This window comes from Triticum aestivum, chromosome 6A (genome assembly GCF_018294505.1).
Source record: "Triticum aestivum cultivar Chinese Spring chromosome 6A, IWGSC CS RefSeq v2.1, whole genome shotgun sequence".
Taxonomy (NCBI): Eukaryota; Viridiplantae; Streptophyta; class Magnoliopsida; order Poales; family Poaceae; genus Triticum; species Triticum aestivum.
Genome location: NC_057809.1, coordinates 602,037,952 through 602,058,116, shown reverse-complemented (window position 1 = coordinate 602,058,116; position 20,165 = coordinate 602,037,952). Strand labels below are relative to the sequence as shown.

General features: G+C 45.8%; 1 long non-coding RNA gene across 6 annotated transcripts; it reads left to right on the top strand.

The window, feature by feature from the left end:
• Positions 1-838: 838 nt before the first annotated feature.
• Positions 839-6,838, top strand: LOC123128907 (uncharacterized). Of its 6 annotated transcripts, none has more exons than XR_006463489.1 (11): positions 839-997; positions 1,071-1,202; positions 1,639-1,749; positions 2,259-2,397; positions 2,483-2,557; positions 2,772-2,854; positions 3,641-3,733; positions 3,836-3,902; positions 4,347-4,577; positions 4,656-5,703; positions 5,974-6,838. It is a non-coding gene; the product is annotated as an uncharacterized lncRNA (long non-coding RNA). The 6 variants fall into 6 exon arrangements; XR_006463487.1 differs by having other exon boundaries at positions 2,772-3,733; positions 5,974-6,182; positions 6,510-6,838; XR_006463488.1 differs by having other exon boundaries at positions 2,772-3,733; positions 5,974-6,182; positions 6,431-6,838.
• The last annotated feature ends 13,327 nt before the right edge of the window (positions 6,839-20,165 follow it).

Sequence of the window (20,165 nt, the reverse complement as noted above, 5' to 3'; positions counted from 1 at the left end):
TGTTCTCCATATTTCAACATAAACTACACACAGAGAGAAATAAGTGAACAAAGACGCTAAAACGTGTCTATATACATTTAATTCAGAAAGTTAAAAGCATCTTATATTTGTGAATGGAGGGAGTACATACGAGGAGCAATGAGGATTTGGGTGACAGTGTGCGACGGAAGAGACAAAGAGACAAGGAGATGAATGAATTGAATGTATTATTACCGGAGAGGAGAGGAGAGGCCAACAGGCCGGACACTGTTTCCAGAAACTTGCGGTCCATCTGAGACGAATACCACCCACTTTCAGAGGTGCAAATAGGATGCTAATGTGCGCGAGTGTGATCTTTCACTGCTGGTCACTATTCATTCATTTGGTTGCTAGTTTTGAACATGGAAATTCATAGGCACACGCAAGTGCGGGGGCACGCATACATCTTGTCTTTCCCGGACACACGATTGCTTCATATTGAACAAGGTAGTTGGATTCCACACGTGGGCGGTGGGAGGAAGAAGAATGCAATCTATTTTTCAAGAAGAAAATGGTTAGATGAAGAGAACGTAATCTGGCCCGTTCGTTTTTTATCGAACGTTTCAGATTGATCCTGGCAAAATCAACTGACCCAATATGTGTTTTCAGTCGACTGTACTTAGCTATTTCTTATATTCTCATTAGAAACAATAAGGTACGCATCAAAGGGGCCTTCTCGCGCTATACACGTCATCACAAGGAGATGAAAAAAAAACGCGTTGCGATTGGGTGGGAGGGACTGGGTCGCTCCCGTATTGGGCAGAAATAGAGACAAAAAAATCAGGTTCCAAGCCTCTTGTATTCTCCCCCCACGCACGCGACCTCCTCTCGTTCCACAAGCCAACGCAACCGCCGCCTCCTCGCCTCCGCCTCTTTCTCCGGGGGCCTTGCAGCTGCAGCAGGATGGGAGTCAAGGGGGCGAGCGGGATGGGCGGCCAGCTGGTTTCTTCGCCAGATCTGCAGCCGAGGGGCGACTCCGGTGAGTAATTCACCAGCTTCTCTATCCTTCTTCCCCTCCACTCCCAATCTGTCTTCATGCCCATCTAACATAGGACCGGGGAGTGGCGGCAGTGGCCAGGCCTAGTGGTGACGGGACAATGAAGTGGTCGGAGGCGCTGCATCGGCGGCAAGTTGGTCTGCAACGACAGCAAGACGAGGGAGATCGTGCACCCGCGGTGCCAAAGGTGCGCCGCCTTCCCCATGTCCCCTTCCTCTCCCTCCGCCCTCGCCTGCATGCCATCTCCTTCTGTCCCAGCCTCGAACACATCATCCCGAACGACGATCTCGGCCTCTGCGGCAGCGGCCTCTGTTCTTTTCCTAGAGATGAATACTTTGAGAGCGTTTGTTGGCTCAACGGGATTGTCGGACTAAGTTTCTTTAAGGTTATCTGATTAATTCTCTCCTTTGAGAGCATTTTTTTAAAAAAAATATTTTTTTGTTTACATCATCTCTGATTATGTGATTAATTCAAGTATTTAACCCTGTTCTGGTGGGTTAATTATTGACTGGTTTGTAACTATTCTTTATATGAGTAGGTGTACAGTGATATCCCGAAATGCAGAGTGGCTGGGCTAATTTACTAATGAAACTCACTAATATATCCTTGGATGTCTTGATCAGCTCAAGGGCCATTAGGGAGCTGAACTCAGATATATCCACCGTGCAGGACAATGCCTTGGAGCTCCTGCTATGTGGCTGTGGTTCTGGTCTTCTTTCCTGTACTTAAATCTCGTAAGTATATCTAAACTGGAACTTTACTCTTGATGTACTATATCTGATAAGACACAAAGTGTGCTGATTGGCCCTGATATTTCACCACACACTAATAACAGCAATATCTATTCTTTCTAAATTATCTATTCTAGTTTTGATCTATCCCCCCCCCCCCCCCCCCCCCCCCCCCCCCCATGTACTTTTGAACTGAACTATAACTGGGCTCCCTCTTGGTTCTTGGTCCTAATTTCAGGTGGAGCCATTACATGCAAATTAGCTGCAGGAATCTTCATCTTATACACTTCAACTTATATACACTTCAACTTATACTCACCGCAAAAAAATCCACTTTTACTCCTGCCATATCTGATTTCCATTTTCTTCTCAATGGTAGTGAAATTATTTAAGATTTGTTTCTCGACGCCCCTTTTCTTTCCACAAATCGATAAAAATCAGCATCATTATCAACCAATGCCTGTTCTTCCAACAAAACCGGTGATCACCATTTGTTTTTATTATGTGTGCAGGTGTTTGTTCGATCTTATAGGCTTCTTCATATTTTGCATATTCATCAAGACGTGGCAGTCTACTCTGCTATTTTGGCTATCATGGTCAAAATAGCAGTATGGAATAAATGAGACTTCCGGTCAAGCTACTGATATTAAGGTGATTTTTTCTTTTCATCTACTGCTATGTTGCTGTCAGTACCAGCTGTTCTTGCATCTCTAATTTTTGTTGGCTTGCTGTTCAGGTGTTCTTATGTTTTTTTGGTGGGCTTTCAAGCCGCTTGTGTTTGCATTTTGTCCAAAACTCATGAAGATTGAAGGTATGCATGGAAAATCTTCAGTTTTAGGGAATAATTATGGAAAACAATGAATTGTCAATGTTTTGCTGCTGATCATGTTTGCAGTTTTGCCATCCAGTTATACTTGTAGCTTATAGGTTTGCAGTTTTTCAATTCAGTCTACGTTCTACTAATACCAGGTATTGTTGCATCTGTCATAACTGTTGTTGTTTAACGAACATTTAATGGCGTATAGGATCTTCAGAAGAATAACCGGCATGGCATATGGGTGCACGTGTGGAGCCAGTTCAGAGCATACGTAGTAGTAGCAGTCTCAAGGTAATGCATTACAGGGCATGTACAATTTTGAAATTGTAAAATTCCACTATGGCACTAAGGTGCTGTCTTTTGCTCTCCTCCCTGCAAATCTATGATTATTTCCTGATATATATATATATATATATAAATGTAGCTTCTTATATAATTAATAGACTGTATTATGAGTGTATTCATGTTCTAAAATCAACAATGGTGGTATCTTGGTAGAACTAATGCATTTCCTTATGATTTACTATCCTGACTTAAAAGATATTGACTGATTTTACAGCTGCTGTGCACATAATACGCTGCTATATGTTTCGTAGTATTATCCTTCTAAGAACAAGTACCGGCGCTCTGTTTTGCTAATCCAAAAGGTGCAGCTTGTTATTGTCCTTCAACTATGCTTCCAGCATATATGTGTTTTAACTTCTTGATCCTTGTTTTGCTATGCTTAACCTTTCATACCCAGATTTTTGGATAAACTAATGGTAGAATTTCTTACCTTTGCCATGCCTTGCTTTGCATGCTTCAAGAAGCTTTTCAGAATATTCAGTTAATTGTGCTGGTTGTTCATATCCTTAGCTATTTTGCAGCTTATCTGTCAAGTAGGTTTTACACTTTCGACAACTGGGATAATCATGCTGCAATTGCATGCGATGCTACTTCTATATTGTTGTGCTCTGAAATATATTTTCAAAGGCATAACCGATTGGTCAAAATATACAGCTTGAGATACTTTCAGTTTAGTTCATATCATATATAATTTTAGTTTGTCGCACGGTATTTTTTTAAAAAAATTATTAGCTATCAAGGCAAGGATAAGACATCAGGACAAAGAAGAGTTACCCTATGCGTTTTTGGTGATGTTGCAGAACACTCTTGAGAAGCGATAGCTAGGTAACATCTTCATGCTCCTCCCACTCTTTTGTCCAAGAATTTATTCTTTAAACCTATCTCCATGAAGGATAGTTTTTATGTTATCTGGTTCTCACTTCTCAGGTATTATGACGCATATCTTCCTTCTCTGTTCAAAGCTTGCACAAGTGAAAACCCTGATGTTATACAAGTATGAATCTTTATGATCCTTCTACTCTTTTGTCCAAGAATTTATTGTTCAAACATTTCTCCATGAAGCAAAGTTTTTATGTTATCTTGCTCTCACGTTTCAATTTTTTTCTTCAAAATACTGTTTCTAAAAAGAAACATAACTTGCCATTGTTAGGATCGAGAAGCATACAGGATAAACAAAGGAATTTGTATATGTGCACCTAGCATAGAATCTGAAAATAAATTAGTGATGCATATGATTTTTCTAAGCAACTATATAATCTGATTTCTCAATAAAGGGTGCAGGCAAAGATATTAATTTGTAGAGAATGGAGTTGGATACGTCCAGCATTCGTACAAAATGTGAAGAAAAAACAGATATTAAAACTCCATCTAAAATGTAATACATGTGGGTTGTAGCAGTCTGTATATCCATTGAACATATTTAAAATTGCCATTGCAGTGTGGAGTACAATGGATCCTACGGCTCGGCTTCGCGGCCGGGATCAGGCATCGCTGGATCGGTGGAACCAAAGGTGGGTTGTGGAAGACTGCACCGGGGAGCATCGAGCCATCGACCGAACAAGGTCTTAGAGTCGTTTATGATCCCGTAGGCCTCCGACAACATCAATAATAAGGATAGGAGTTGTCTGCTTCATATCGCCTCTGTCTCCACCTACGTTTCAGTTTGCAGGTTATTTTCTTTTCTTTCTTTTCTTGGGCTCTTCTCTCTTATGTTAAGTAATCATATTTGATTTGGAATGAACTGCAGGACGTGTTCGAGGGTGGCTTCTGCTTGTTCATGAAGGCAACTAAGAAGGAGAATTTGATTAAATTTCTTGAAGGAAAGAAAGATTTTATTTTCAGGCAGGTATGAAACTGTGAATGTCCTGTAGTTCATGTTGAGGGTGGCTTCTGCTTGTTCATGAATGCATCGTAAAGCCTTGACAGCAGTGTAGGTGTTCTTTGTGTTGTTCATGTTGAGGGCATTGATGATGAGTTGCTAGAGCGTCTTGATTGGTTGGGGAACCTGGCTATTTATGCTTCTCAATTTTCATATTTGTATTGGAACTATTTACTAAATTATATGCCGACACAAGTTTAGTATCTTTTTGATAATATATTAGTTACGCATCTGATCTATGTCAGTTCGTTGTTGTCCAAGACAAAATGTTTTTATTTGAACACCATACATACTTATCGGCATAACAAAACACAACTAATGCATACCCATAATAAGCATTAATCTGTACTTTTGATTTTAAGGTCTGAGTCGATCTAAATTGCTCAGTTGATAGCTCTGTACTATACTTTTTGTAAAAAAATATATGAATTAGGACTCCATCGCTTAGATTTGTCGAAGCAACTAAGTTGTTGTTTCTCGTCATGTGGTTGGGAGCTTTTCTTGAGCCTTTGTTTGCTTTATGACATTGAGCTCTTTGAAAGGAGGCGAGAAGTATTTTGAGATCTTCCTCCTGAAGAACATCTTGTTAGAACATGCCCAGATTAGTTGTTGTGCGTGTGGTGTTCGTGCTACTGGAGGTGTGCATGTGTGCTAGATGTGTGGTGTGAGCCTACGCCAATATCAGACCTTGCAACAGCCTTCCTGTCTACAGGGGGGGGGGGGGCTGGCGCCGTTCCGGTCGTGGTTCGGCAACCTGCATCTGCATTGGGAGGACGGCGGTGCCGATGGTTTGGGAGCTGAAGCCGTGTGGCGAGGATGGCGGTGGCGGAGGAGGAAGAGGGCGCCGGCGGCTTTCGGTCACATGGGTCAAAGGAGAGCAAGGGGACGGCAGCACCTTCTTCCCATCTTCACCTAGGTAACCTTTCTGTAGTTTTTTGGTGATGTATGATTTCTTCGTTCTAAAAGATGCATGGTAATGTGCGAAAGCTTAATCTGAAACTAATTACACGGACGAGTGCTTTAATTTGCTAGATGTACGTGCTTCAGTTGTAGGAGATGAATGCCTTTTATGTTCATGTCATTATTTTTCTGTTGTCAATTTAGAATTTTCAGAGTTTACATTTGACAATATCTTCTCCTGCCATTGCCATATGCCTATATGGTTATAACTCATGTATGATTACAGAGTGCTAGCTACCTTTCAAACATGGAAGCTTAGGAGAAAGCATGTAAACCGAAGACAGGAAGCTTACCTGTTCGATTCAGCAGATTTGGTTTGCTCTATTTGTTAAGATCTTTCTCTGCTGCACGAGAACTTAGAGATGTAACATCAATGTGGTGGGCATAGATCAGAAAGGCAAGTTCTTGTCAAAGGAAATCTTCACCTACGTAAAGGTAACCTTAATAGCCTCTCTTAAATTTTGCAACAGGCAGCCATTGTTGTAGCATGGAGCTCTAGAGTAGTTAGTCTAGATTCAACTCTAGAGTAGTTAGTCTAGATTCAACTGAGTTACAAGTGCACATTTGTCTAGTTATTGCTACCTTTTTTTTGGAAGATTTTAGACTTACTATCCTGTGTTAATTTAAGGACTGGCTAAGTTTTGTTGTTCGTTCCCGTTCTCGGGTGCTGTCCGGTGGGTCAGTTGCGCTCTTCAGCGCCTTCGTCTTTGTTGTCTCCTACACCTTTGCCTACACCCTCACCCACTACCACGACTCCTGCAGCAAGGTAACAGGTCTCTGCCTCGCCCGATCTCCTTCGCCAGTTTATATGCAGATGGACGGCTGCATGAACAGAAAGACAATGGTGTCCGAGCTTTGTTGCATTGCGTTACAGGACGAGAACCTCTTTTATTTCATTTCCAGTTTCACTTTTTTTAGAACATTTCCAGTTTCACTCTGCCTCTTTTTTTTACTTGGCTGGACTAAAGCAAAGTAGCAACATTTACGTAAACAGAATTGGGTGTTTTCTGCTTTCTTGTTCCTCCATTGTCTTCTGCTGGTGTGTTGCCTTCACTCGTATCTCCAAAAGCAATTTACTGCCCCTCCAATTCCATGGAAACTAATGGTGGATCTTATCTACCACCAGTAAAAATCATACCCCAATTCTAACTGGTGACCATAATTTCCATTTTCCCCTTCTATAAGCCCCATATCAATCTCATTTCTGAACCCTGGTCATGGGCTTGACCAACAAAATATATGTGGGAGACTGAAGGAAATATGCCCTAGAGGCAATAATAATGTTATTATTTTATTTCCTTATATCATGATAAATGTTTATTATTCATGCTAGAATTGTATTATCCGGAAACATAATATTTGTGTGAATATATAGACAAACTAAACGTCACTAGTATGTCTCTACTTGACTAGCTCATTAATCAAAGATGATTATGTTTCCTAACCATAGACATGTGTTGTCATTTGATTAACGGGATCACATTATTAGGAGAATGATGTGATTGACATAACCCATTCCATTAGCTTAGCACCCGACCGTTTAGTATGTTGCTATTGCTTTCTTCATGACTTATACATGTTCCTATGACTATGAGATTATGCAACTCCCGTTTGTCGGAGGAACACTCTGTGTGCTACCAAACATCACAACGTAACTGGGTGATTATAAAGGTGCTCTACAGGTGTCTCCAAAGGTACATGTTGGGTTAGCGTATTTCGAGATTAGGATTTGTCACTCCGATTGTCGGAGAGGTATTTCTGGGCCCTCTCGGTAATGCACATCACCTAAGCCTTGCAAGCAATGCAACTAATGAGTTAGTTGCGAGATGATGTATTACGAAACGAGTAAAAGACTTGCCGGCAACAAGATTGAACTAGGTATTGAGATACTGACGATCGAATCTTGGGCAAGTAACATACAGATGACAAAGGGAACAACGTATGTTGTTATGCGATCTGATCTTCGTAGAATATGTGGGAGCCAATATGAACATCCAGGTTCCGCTATTGGTTATTGACCGGAGACGTATCTCGGTCATGTCTACATTGTTCTCGAATCCGTAAGGTTCGCACGCTTAAGGTTTCGATGACAGTTATATTATGAGTTTATTAGTTTTGATGTACCGAAGTTAGTTCGGAGTCCCGGATATGATCACGGACATGACGAGGAGTCTCGAAATGGTCGAGACATAAAGATTGATATATTGGATGACTATATTCGGACACCAAAAGTGTTTCGGGAAAGTTTCGGATAAAACCGGAGTACCGGAGGGTTACCGGAACCCCCCCGGGGGTTAATGGGCCTCATGGGCCTAAAGTGAAGAAAGGAGGGGCGGCCAGGGCAGGCTGCGCGCCCCCTCCCCCTCTAGTCCGAATTGGACAAGGAGGGAGGGGCGGCGCCCCCCCCCCCTTTCCTTCCTCTCCTCTCTCCCTTCCTTCCCCCTCTCCTACTTGGACAAGGAAAAAGAGGGAGTCCTACTCCCGGTAGGAGTAGGACTCCTCCCTAGCGCGCCTCCTCCTGGCCGGCCGCCCCTCCCCCTTGCTCCTTTATATACGGGGGCAGGGGCACCTCTAGACACAACAATTGATCCTTGAGATCTCTTAGCCGTGTACGGTGCCCCCTCCACCATAATCCTCGATAATATTGTAGCGGTGCTTATGCGAAGCCCTGCGGCAGTAGAACATCAAGATCGTCACCATGCCGTCTTGCTGACGGAACTCTTCCCCGACACTTTGCTGGATCGGAGTCCGAGGATCGTCATCAAGCTGAATGTGTGCTAGAACTCGGAGGTGCCGTAGTTTCGGTGCTTGATCGGTCGGGCCGTGAAGACGTACGACTACATCAACCGCGTTGTTATAACACTTCCGCTTTTGGTCTACGAGGGTACGTGGACAACACTCTCTCCTCTTGTTGCTATGCATCACCATGATCTTGCGTGTGCATAGGAATTTTTTTGAAATTACTACGTTCACCAACAGTGGCATCTGAGCCTAGGTTTTATGTGTTCATGTTATATGCACGAGTAGAACACAAGTGAGTTGTGGGCGATATAAGTCATACTGCTTACCAGCATGTCATATTTTGGTTTGGCGGTATTGTTGGATGAAGCGGCCCGGACCGACATTACGCGTACGCTTACGCGAGACTGGTTCTACCGACGTGCTTTGCACACAGGTGGCTGGCGGGTGTCAGTTTCTCCAACTTTAGTTGAACCAAGTGTGGCTACGCCCGGTCCTTGCGAAGGTTAAAACAACACCAACTTGACAAACTATCGTTGTGGTTTTGATGCGTAGGTAAGATTGGTTCTTGCTTAAGCCCATAGCAGCCACGTAAAACTTGCAACAAACAAAGTAGAGGACGTCTAACTTGTTTTTGCAGAGCATGTTGTGATGTGATATGGTCAAGACATGATGCTAAATTTTATTGTATGAGATGATCATGTTTTGTAATCGAGTTATCGGCAACTGGCAGGAGCCGTATGGTTGTCTCTTTCTTGTATGCAATGCAATCGCGCTGTAATGCTCTACTTTATCACTAAACGGTAGCGATAGTCGTGGAAGCATAAGATTGCCGATACGACAATGATGCAACGATGGAGATCAAGGTGTCGCGTCGGTGACGATGGTGATCATGACGGTACTTCAGAGATGGAGATCACGCGTACAAGATGATGATGGCCATATCATATCACTTATATTGATTGCATGTGATGTTTATCTTTTATGCATTTTATCTTGCTTTGATTGATGGTAGCATTATAAGATGATCTCTCACTAAATTTCAAGATAAAAGTGTTCTCCCTGAGTATGCCCGTTGCCAAAGTTTGTCGTGCCCAGACAACACGTGATGATCGGGTGTGATAAGCTTTACGTCCATCTACAACGGGTGCAAGCCAGTTTTTGCACACGCAGAATACTCAGGTTAAACTTGACGAGCCTAGCATATGCAGATATGGCCTCGGAACACTAAGATCGAAAGGTTAAGCGTGAATCATATAGTAGATATGATCAACATAGCAATGTTCACCATTGAAAACTACTCCATTTCACGTGATGATCGGTTATGGTTTAGTTGATTTGGATCACGTAATCACTTAGAAGATTAGAGGGATGTTTTTCTAAGTGGGAGTTCTAAGTAATATGATTAATTGAACTTAAATTTATTATGAACTTAGTACATGATAGTATCTTGCTTGTTTATGTGCGATTGTAGATAGATGGCCCGTGCTATTGTTCCGTTGAATTTTAATGCGTTCCTTGAGAAAGCAAAGTTGAAAGATGATGGTAGCAATTACACGGACTAGGTCCGTAACTTGAGGATTATCCTTATTTCTGCACAGAAGAATTACGTTCTGGAAGCACCACTGGGTGCCAGGCCTGCTGCTGGAGCAACACAAGATGTTATGAACGTCTGGCAGAGCAAAGCTGATGACTACTCGATAGTTCAGTGTGCCATGCTTTACGGCTTAGGATCGGGACTTCAACGACGTTTTGAACGTCATGGAGCATATGAGATGTTCCAGGAGTTGAAGTTAATATTTCAAGCAAATGCCCAGATTGAGAGATATGAAGTCTCCAATAAGTTCTATAGCTGCAAGATGGAGGAGAACAGTTCTGTCAGTAAGCATATACTCAAAATGTCTGGGTATAATAATCACTCCATTCAATTGGGAGTTAATCTTTTAGATGATTGCGTCATTGACAGAATTGTCCAATCACTGCCACCTAGCTACAAGAGCTTCGTGATGAACTATAATATGCAAGGGATGAATAAGACTATTCCCGAGCTCTTTGCAATGCTCAAAGCTGCGGAGGTAGAAATCAAGAAGGAGCATCAAGTGTTGATGGTCAACAAGACCACTAGTTTCAAGAAAAAGGGCAAAGGGAAGAAGAAGGGGAACTTCAAGAAGAACAACAAGCAAGTTGCTGCTCAAGAGAAGAAACCCAAATCTGGACCTAAGCCTGAAACTGAGTGCTTCTACTGCAAGCAGACTAGTCACTGGAAGCAGAACTGCCCGAAGTATTTGGCGGATAAGAAGAATGGCAAGGTGAACAAAGGTATATGTGATATATATGTTATTGATGTGTACCTTACTAGAGCTCGTAGTAGCACCTGGGTATTTGATACTCATTCTGTTGCTAATATTTGCAACTCGAAACAGGGACTACGGATTAAGAGAACACTGGCGAAGGACGAGATGACGATGCGCGTGGGAAATGGTTCCAAAGTCGATGTGATCGCGGTCGGCACGCTACCTTTACATCTACCATCGGGATTAGTATTAGACCTAAATAATTGTTATTTGGTGCCAGCGTTGAGCATGAACATTATATCTGGATCTTGTTTGATGCGAGATGGTTATTCATTTAAATCAGAGAATAATGGTTGTTCTATTTATATGAGTAATATTTTTTATGGTCATGCACCCTTGAAGAGTGGTCTATTTTTGATGAATCTCGATAGTAGTGATACACATATTCATAATGTTGAAACCAAAAGATGTAGAGTTGATAATGATAGTGCAACTTATTTGTGGCACTGCCGTTTAGGTCATATCGGTGTAAAACGCATGAAGAAACTCCATACTGATAGACTTTTGGAATCACTTGATTATGAATCACTTGGTACTTGCGAACCATGCCTCATGGGCAAGATGACTAAAACACCGTTCTCCGGTACTATGGAGAGAGCAACAGGTTTGTTGGAAATCATACATACAGATGTATGTGGTCCAATGAATGTTGAAGCTCGTGGCGGATATCATTATTTTCTCACCTTCACAGATGATTTAAGCAGATATGGGTATATCTACTTAATGAAACATAAGTCTGAAACATTTGAAAAGTTCAAAGAATTTCAGAGTGAAGTCGAAAATCATCGTAACAAGAAAATAAAGTTTCTACGATCTGATCGTGGAGGAGAATATTTGAGTTACGAGTTTGGTCTACATTTGAAACAATGCGGAATAGTTTCGCAACTCGCGCCACCCGGAACACCATAGCGTAATGGTGTGTCCGAACGTCGTAATCGTACTTTACTTGATATGGTGCGATCTATGATGTCTCTTACAGATTTACCGCTATCGTTTTGGGGTTATGCTCTAGAGACAGCCGCATTCACGTTAAATAGGGCACCATCAAAATCCGTTGAGATGACGCCTTATGAACTGTGGTTTGGCAAGAAACCAAAGTTGTCGTTTCTAAAAGTTTGGGGCTGCGATGCTTATGTGAAAAAACTTTAACCTGATAAGCTCAAACCCAAATCGGAGAAATGTGTCTTCATAGGATACCCAAAGGAGACTGTTGGGTACACCTTCTATCACAGATCCGAAGGCAAGACATTTGTCGCTAAGAATGGATCCTTTCTAGAGAAGGAGTTTCTCTCGAAAGAAGTGAGTGGGAGGAAAGTAGAACTTGATGAGGTAACTGTACCTACTCCCTTATTGGAAAGTAGTACATCGCAGAAACCGGTTTCTGTGACACCTACACCAATTAGTGAGGAAGCTAATGATAATGATCATGAAACTTCAGAACAAGTTACTACCGAACCTCGTAGATCAACCAGAGTAAGATCCGCACTAGAGTGGTACGGTAATCCTATTCTGGAAGTCATGCTACTAGATCATGATGAACCTACGAACTACGAAGAAGCGATGGTGAGCCCAGATTCCGCAAAATGGCTTGAAGCCATGAAATCTGAGATGGGATCCATGTATGAGAACAAAGTATGGACTTTGGTTGACTTGCCCAATGATCGAAAAGCAATTGAGAATAAATGGATCTTCAAGAAGAAGACTGACGCTGACGGTAATATTACTGTCTACAAAGCTCGACTTGTCGCAAAAGGTTTTCGACAAGTTCAAGGGATTGACTACGATGAGACCTTCTCACTCGTAGCGATGCTTAAGTTTGTCCGAATCATGTTAGCAATTGCCGCATTTTATGATTATGAAATTTGGCAGGTGGACGTTGAGGGAGTCCTGGATTAGGGGGTGTCCGGATGGCCGGACTATACCTTCAGCCGGAGTCCTGGACTATGAAGATACAAGATTGAAGACTTCATCCCGTGTCCGGAAGGAACTTTCCTTGGCGTGGAAGGCAAGCTTGGCGAGACGGATATACAAATCTCCTACCATTGTAACCGACTTTGTGTAACCCAAACCCTCTCCGGTGTCTATATAAACCAGAGGGTTTTAGTCCGTAGAACAACATACACATCAACAATCATACCATAGGCTAGCTTCTAGGGTTTAGCCTCTCTGATCTCGTGGTAGATCTACTCTTGTACTACCCATACCATCAATATTAATCAAGCAGGACGTAAGGTTTTACCTCCATCGAGAGCGCCCGAACCTGGGTAAAACTTCGTGTCCCTTGCCTCCTGTTACCATCCGGCCTAGACGCACAGTTCGGGACCCCCTACCCGAGATCCGCCGGTTTTGACACCGACATTGGTGCTTTCATTGAGAGTTCCTCTGTGTCGTCGCCGTCAGGATCGATGGCTCCTACGATCGTCAATGGCGATGCAGTCCACGGTGAGACCTTCCTCCCCAGACAAATCTTCGTCTTCGGCGGCTTTGCACTGTGGTCCAATTCACTTGGCCATCTGAAGCAGATCGAAAGCTACGCCCCTGGCCGTCAGGTCAGATTTGGAAGTTTAAACTACACGGCCGACGTCCGCGGGGACTTGATCTTTGACGGATTCGAGCCACTGCCGAGCGCACCGCACTGTCCCGACGAGCATGATCTAGCTCTGCCGCCGGACAGTGCCCTGGAGGCCGCACCCGCATCGGCTTCGACCCTTAATTCGGAGCCAACTGCGCCGATGGAGGATGGGCGGTTGGACGCTGCCTCGGGGGCTGCGATCCCAACGGTGATTGAGTCGAACACCAGCCCCGCACTCCGCGAGACTCGTGACTCCAAGAAGCCGGATTCCTCTTCAGACTCCGAACCCTCCGCGCCCCTGCCGACCGAATCCGATTGGGTGCCGATCATGGAGTTTACTGTCGCGGACATCTTTCAGCACTCGCCTTTTGGCGATATCCTGAAGACACTGAAGTCTCTCTCTTTATCAGGAGAGTCCTGGCCGGACTACGACCAGCAAGGTTGGGATTTGGACAATGAAGAAATTCAAAGCCCACGCACCACCCACTTTGTAGCCACTGTCGATGATTTAACCGACATGCTCGACTTCGACTCCGAAGACATCGACGGTATGGACGCCGATGAAGGAGACGATGAAGAACCAGCGCCTACTAGGCCCTGGAATGCCACCTCGTCATATGACGTATACATGGTGGACGCACCAAAATATGACGACGAGGAGCGGAAGGACGCACCGAAGGCTTGTTCCCTCAAAAAGCAGTCAAAGCGGCGGCGTAAACGCCGCCCCAAATCTCGCCTCGACAAAAATAACGATCACACAGACCCAACGTTGGAACAGGGCGAACCGCTGCTGGACAACGGCAATCCGGATAATCAAACCGAACAAACAAACCTCATCAAGGATAATGGTCCGGACAACATAACGCCGGACAGACACCCGGAGCAGCAGAATGCCCGTAAAAGGCTTGTTGCCATTGCGAGGAGTCTTAAAAAGTAGAAGCAAAGGCTCAAGGCCGCTCAAGACACACTCCAAATTAGATGGAGTAAAATACTCAACGCAGCAGCAAGGTACGGTGATGATCACCCCTCCAAGAGCTACCCAAAGCGGAAGCTGCTACCCGAATTCGATGAGGAGCCCTCAGACCCCCCACAACCAAACATCAAAGCAGCCACATGGTTGGATAGACGACCCCTCTACCAACACAGAACGGCATTCAACGCCGCTCACAATACAACACGCGACCCATGCAAGGGCTCGCACCCAAAGGACGGTGCAACAAGATCCATCTATGGACCATGCAAGCGCGCCCCAGCATACAATGCAACACAACAAACATCCGAACAACGCGGCACACCCAGCTACAGGGGTGCCGCACACCCCCTATGTTTCACCGATGAGGTGCTGGACCATGAATTTCTAGAGGGATTCAAGCCTGTAAACATAGAGGCATACGACGGAACAACAGACCCTGGGGTCTGGATTGAGGACTACATCCTTCATATCCATATGGCTCGAGGAGATGATCTCCACGCCATCAAGTACTTACCCCTCAAGCTCAAAGGGCCAGCTCGTCACTGGCTCAAAGGCCTCCCCGAAAGCTCCATTGGAAGTTGGGAAGAGCTCGAAGACGCCTTTCGGGCAAATTTTCAAGGGACTTATGTCTGACCTCCGGATGCGGACGATCTGAGCCATATAACTCAACAGCCCGGAGAGTCAGCCCGAAAGCTTTGGAATAGGTTTCTTACTAAAAAGAACCAGATTGTCGACTGTCCGGACGCCGAAGCCTTAGCGGCTTTCAAGCATAGCGTCCGTGATGAATGGCTCGCCAGACACCTTGGCCAAAATAAGCCAAGAACGATGGCCGCATTAACAAACCTCATGACCCGCTTTTGCGCGGGTGAGGACAGCTGGCTAGCCAGATGCAGCACCAGCGACCCCAGTACATCCGAAGTTAGAGATGGAAACGGGAAATCATGGTGCAACAGCAATAACAAACACCGGAATAAAGAAGACCGCACGAAGGGCACGGCAGTAAATGTCGGATTCAAAAGCTCTCGGCCAGGTCAAAACCCGCCCCCTAAAGGCACCAGGGATGAACTATCCAGCCTCAACAAAATTCTGGACCAAATATGTCAGATCCATAGTACCCCTGGTAAACCAGCCAATCATACCCACAGAGAATGTTGGGTCTTCAAGCAGTCCGGCAAGCTCAACGCCGTACACAAGGGGGAGGATACGCCAAGTGAAGACGAGGACGAGCCTCCCAAGCAAGACACGGGGGAACAAAAGAAATTTCCACCAGAAGTCAAAACAGTAAGCGTGTTACACGTGATCAAGGGAAAAAACAACACGGCACCCCCAGAAAAATATACCCAAGTGCCTGTAACCACGAGGTCCTGCCACTGGTCGTCTCAACCGATCATTTTAGACCATCGCGATTACTCATCAAGTATCCGGCACGCAGGATGGGCTGCCTTGGTATTAGACCCAGTAATTGGCGGATATCACTTCACACGAGTCCTGATGGATGGTGGCAGTAGCCTAAACCTAATATATCAGGATACAATCCGCGGGATGGGGTTAGACCCAACACAAATTCGCCATAGCAATACTACCTTTAAAGGAGTAACGCCAGGCCCGGGGGCTCGTTGCACGGGCTCCCTCCTACTACAAGTTATATTCGGCTCCCTCGATAACTTCCGTCGCGAGCATCTAACTTTCCACATCGCTCCGTTTCAAAGTGGCTATCAAGCACTGCTCGGACGCGAAGCGTTCGCTCGCTTTAATGCAATACCACACTACGCCTCCCTCACACTTAAGATGCCCGGTCCACGTGGCATCATTGCAGTGCACAGAAATATCAAGCAATCTCTGCGCGCTGAAGAGAGTGAGGCTGCCTTGGCAGCCGCACACTAAAGGCGCCTGGACCAGCGAAAGCATCCAATAGGTCGTCAAGACCTCAGACACAACTAATCGATTCCGGCGCCGCTATAAACAGTCACACCCCTATTTGTCAATACAAGGGGCTCAACGCGCGCAGACAAGTGGCAATTTCTTCTCATCTTGAATTATGCATGGTTTCTTTAAAAAACTATCCTTCTGCACGACAACTTTTTCACCTAAATTCCTCTCTTTTACAGACGATCATCGTGCTACACCCGTCCAGGATACGGCACAACGGAGACACAGGCGCAGACGTGCAGCAGGGACCCGTTCCAAGGATTCTTTTTAGATTAAGACCCTGCGTAAACCTTTTTTACTGTCTCTTGTTGATACATCTCCACCAAAGGATGCTGACGTCTTGGCATGTGGCCATGCCAGAACAATGCCCGTCCCTCGACAGAAGGGGCTTCTTACAAAGGCCATTATTTAGGCCCGGTTTATACCACTAAGACCAAATACCTTAGGGAGTGTTCGGCGTCGCGAGTTCGGCCTTATATGCATCAGCTCCGAATCATTGTCTTTGGTCAAATGTTGGGTTTGCCCGGCTCCTATGTTTTGGTGGCTTATGTTCCGCTTTACCGGCTAAGGTAGCACCAGGAGAACTACTGCGATTGTGCCCTGGTTCATCCGGACGAGCACCTCAGTAGAGAAAGCCGAAAACTGACTGTCATGATATAGCGTGAGACTGGTCAACCACTCGACGACCTGTCGGAATGTTAGAATTCCTCCGCCTTAATGAAGGGCCATTTTCCGGCCAGGCATGTACGCACCCCGGGATCGGGAGAGTGCGGAGCCACCAGGGGCTATCTAGTAGCCCCCCTGTCAAACTCCTATGGCTAAGTGAAAGTGCTAAAGCATTATAGTCCGGTTGCCTCGCTCGCTCCGCTATCACCTCCTTAATAGGACCAAGACGTTGGGTTAAGTGTGAACGCGTGTTTGTGCGAGCACCTCCGCATTATATGTGTGAGGGTTGAAGCCGACGACTGCAATCTTTCAGGTTATACACATGTATACATAAACAGCCGCATAGGAGGCATCATATTACTTTCAGGCAAAAGTATAAAAATAGCCTTACAAAAATTTACAAAAGCATTTCGCTTACAATGAGATTACATATCACTCAAACATAATATTTTTTGAGCACTGGGTCTCTATCAAACGAGCACCCTCAAGAACTTCTTTAAAGTAGTGCTCAGCAGCCCTTCGACCTATGGCCGAATCCCGCGCTGCAACGGTGGTAGCATCCATCTCTGCCTAGTATGCTTTAACACGGGCAAAGGCCATCCGTGCGCCCTCTATGCACGCCGACCTCTTCATCGCATCAATGCGTGGCACCACGTCAAGGAACTGCTGCACCAAGCCGAAATAAGAGTTCGGTTTTGACCTTTCCGGCCATAGCTGATCCACAGCAGACGTCATGGAGAGTCCGGACAACCTATTTAGTTCGGCCCATTCGGCCAATTGGTCACTCAATGAAAGTGGACGCTCGGGAGAATGAAATTGTCTCCAAAACAGCCGGTCTACTTCATGGTCTGTCTGACCCTGGAAATACTTGGCCGCATCGGCAGCGCTCGCCGCCAAATCCATGTATACATCCTCCGAACTCCACAGCCGATCCAGAGGAGCATATCATGGACCTCCGAACTTCCTCCGCAACATAAAGGATTTCCCGGCTACAATATCTCCGGCTTCCCGCAGCTCCTCCTTCTTTGCCCTCATAGCAGAGCGGAGGTCCTTTCTCGTCGCAACAACCTTCTCAAGGTCCGATGCCTTCGCTTGGTTTTCCTTTTTGAGAACCCGGCAACGGTCGGCGGCGGCTTTTAATTCTTTGGCCATCTTGTCTTGGCTCTCGCCATGCGCGACCTTCTCGGCTCGCAACTCTTCGGCCGCCTTCAAAGCAGCCGCATTACCCAACCTTGCTTGTTCCTTGGCTCAGGCAAGTTCCGCCCGCAAGGCTTCAACGGTGGCAGCTCCATCTACAGTCATAACATATTAAAGATACTGGCTTCATACTGCTCTTACTATGCGGCTTTTACCAGATAATGACACTTACCCTGTGCCTCGTCAAGCCTTTTGTTAACAAGCTCGATGTCGGCGTCTACTGCATCCAACTGCCGTTCTAAATGGGCAAACTCGCTCGTCCGGCTAGCCACCGGAGCTTCCATTACCTGCACATAAAGGCAGTATGGTTATTACCTGGGAATATGATCCTCTGTTTGTCGTCGTTTCTGACGACAACCAGAGTCTCAGGGGCTATTATCTACACAGGGCACACCTAGCATGTGCAGGACTATCATACATTCTTTTACGTACCTCAAAGCCTGTCAGTAGACTCATAAAAGCTTCATGCGATCCGCTTTCGGCGGATGATATCCTCTCCATCACCGTATTCATCAGCACATGGTGTTCGTCTGAGATGGCCGCTCGCCCCACCAACTCCCTCAGAACATCTGATCGCACACTAGACGGTGTCGGACTCTTTTGTCTGCTCTTTTCGGGAACCGGACACTGGGAGCTTCGGGGGTCAACGGGATTATTTTCTGGCCTCACCGGACTTGGAGAAGCCCTCCGCGACGACACTTCAGGATCACCCGCTTCTGGAGCGGAGGAGTCCGGAGGAGGCGTTTCACTCTCCATCATCTCTGGAAGGAGATCCCCCGAAGACAAGCTCATTTGAGAGAGGCTAAGGCCCAAACTGCAAAGATATATGCGGTGGTTACTTTCTCAGTAGAAAAAGATGGCGTATCTGTACTATTAAAGTATTTCGGGTCACTTACGACTCGTGGGAGAATTGATCCCCCCGCGGACTTTGTGCGGCAATAGCGCCCCCTAAGGTAAGACCCTCTGTGGGAGACTTCTTCTCCCGTTTGGAAGCTTCGGCTTCCGAACCCCCGGGTGCGGTCCTTTTCCTCCCCCGGTCGTCTTCCTTCATGAAGACGCTCGCTCCCTCGGCTAGAATGGGCAGCGTTGGGGGCCCGCGTCCGCCCGTATTATCCTCCTCGGTATCTTCCTTCAAGGGCTTCGGGCAGGGTGCGACCTGGAGCATCTTTTCCAGTACCGGATTTTCCAAACCCTTAGGAAGGGGGGCCGAACACCGGATCAGCTTCGCCTTGTTAGCCAGTCCGGGTCAAAAAGCAAACTCTCAGAGATAACTTCGTAACAAGTGAGAGATAGTATATTCGGCCGGAAGATTCCCTACCTGTTCGGCGGCACGGATACTGCTCAGGCCCACATCCTCGGTGATTTCCGGACACTCCACTTGACGTCCGAAGAACGACTTGTACATCTCCTCGTGCGTCAGGCCGAGGAAATTTTGAATGACACGCGGTCCCTTGGGATTGAACTCCCACAAGCGAAGCGGCCGGCGTTTGCAAGGCTAGACTTGACGGACCAGCATGACTTGTATCACCGCAATCAAACTGAGATCTCCATTAAAGAGATCTCGAATGCGGATTTGCAGCATAGGTACGTCCTTGGCTAGACCCCAGCTCAGTCCTCTGCTAATCCATGACATCAGTTGTGGTGGAGGGCCCGAGCGGAAAACGGGGGCGGCCGCCCACTTGGCGCTTCTAGGAGCCGTGATGTAGAACCACTCCTGTTGCCACAATTCAGATACCTCTGGGATGGAACATTTGGGCCATGGAGCTCCCTTCATCTTGCATATTGAGGCACCTCCACACGCCGCATGTTGCCCCTTGATCATCTTCGGCTTTACTTCAAAGGTCTTGAGCCATATGCCAAAGTGGGGGGTAACCCGGAGGAAGGCCTCGCACACGATGATAAATGTCGTGATATGAAGAAAGGAGTCCGGAGCTAGATCATGGAAATCTAGCCCGTAGTAAAATATCAAGCCCCTGACGAAAGGATCC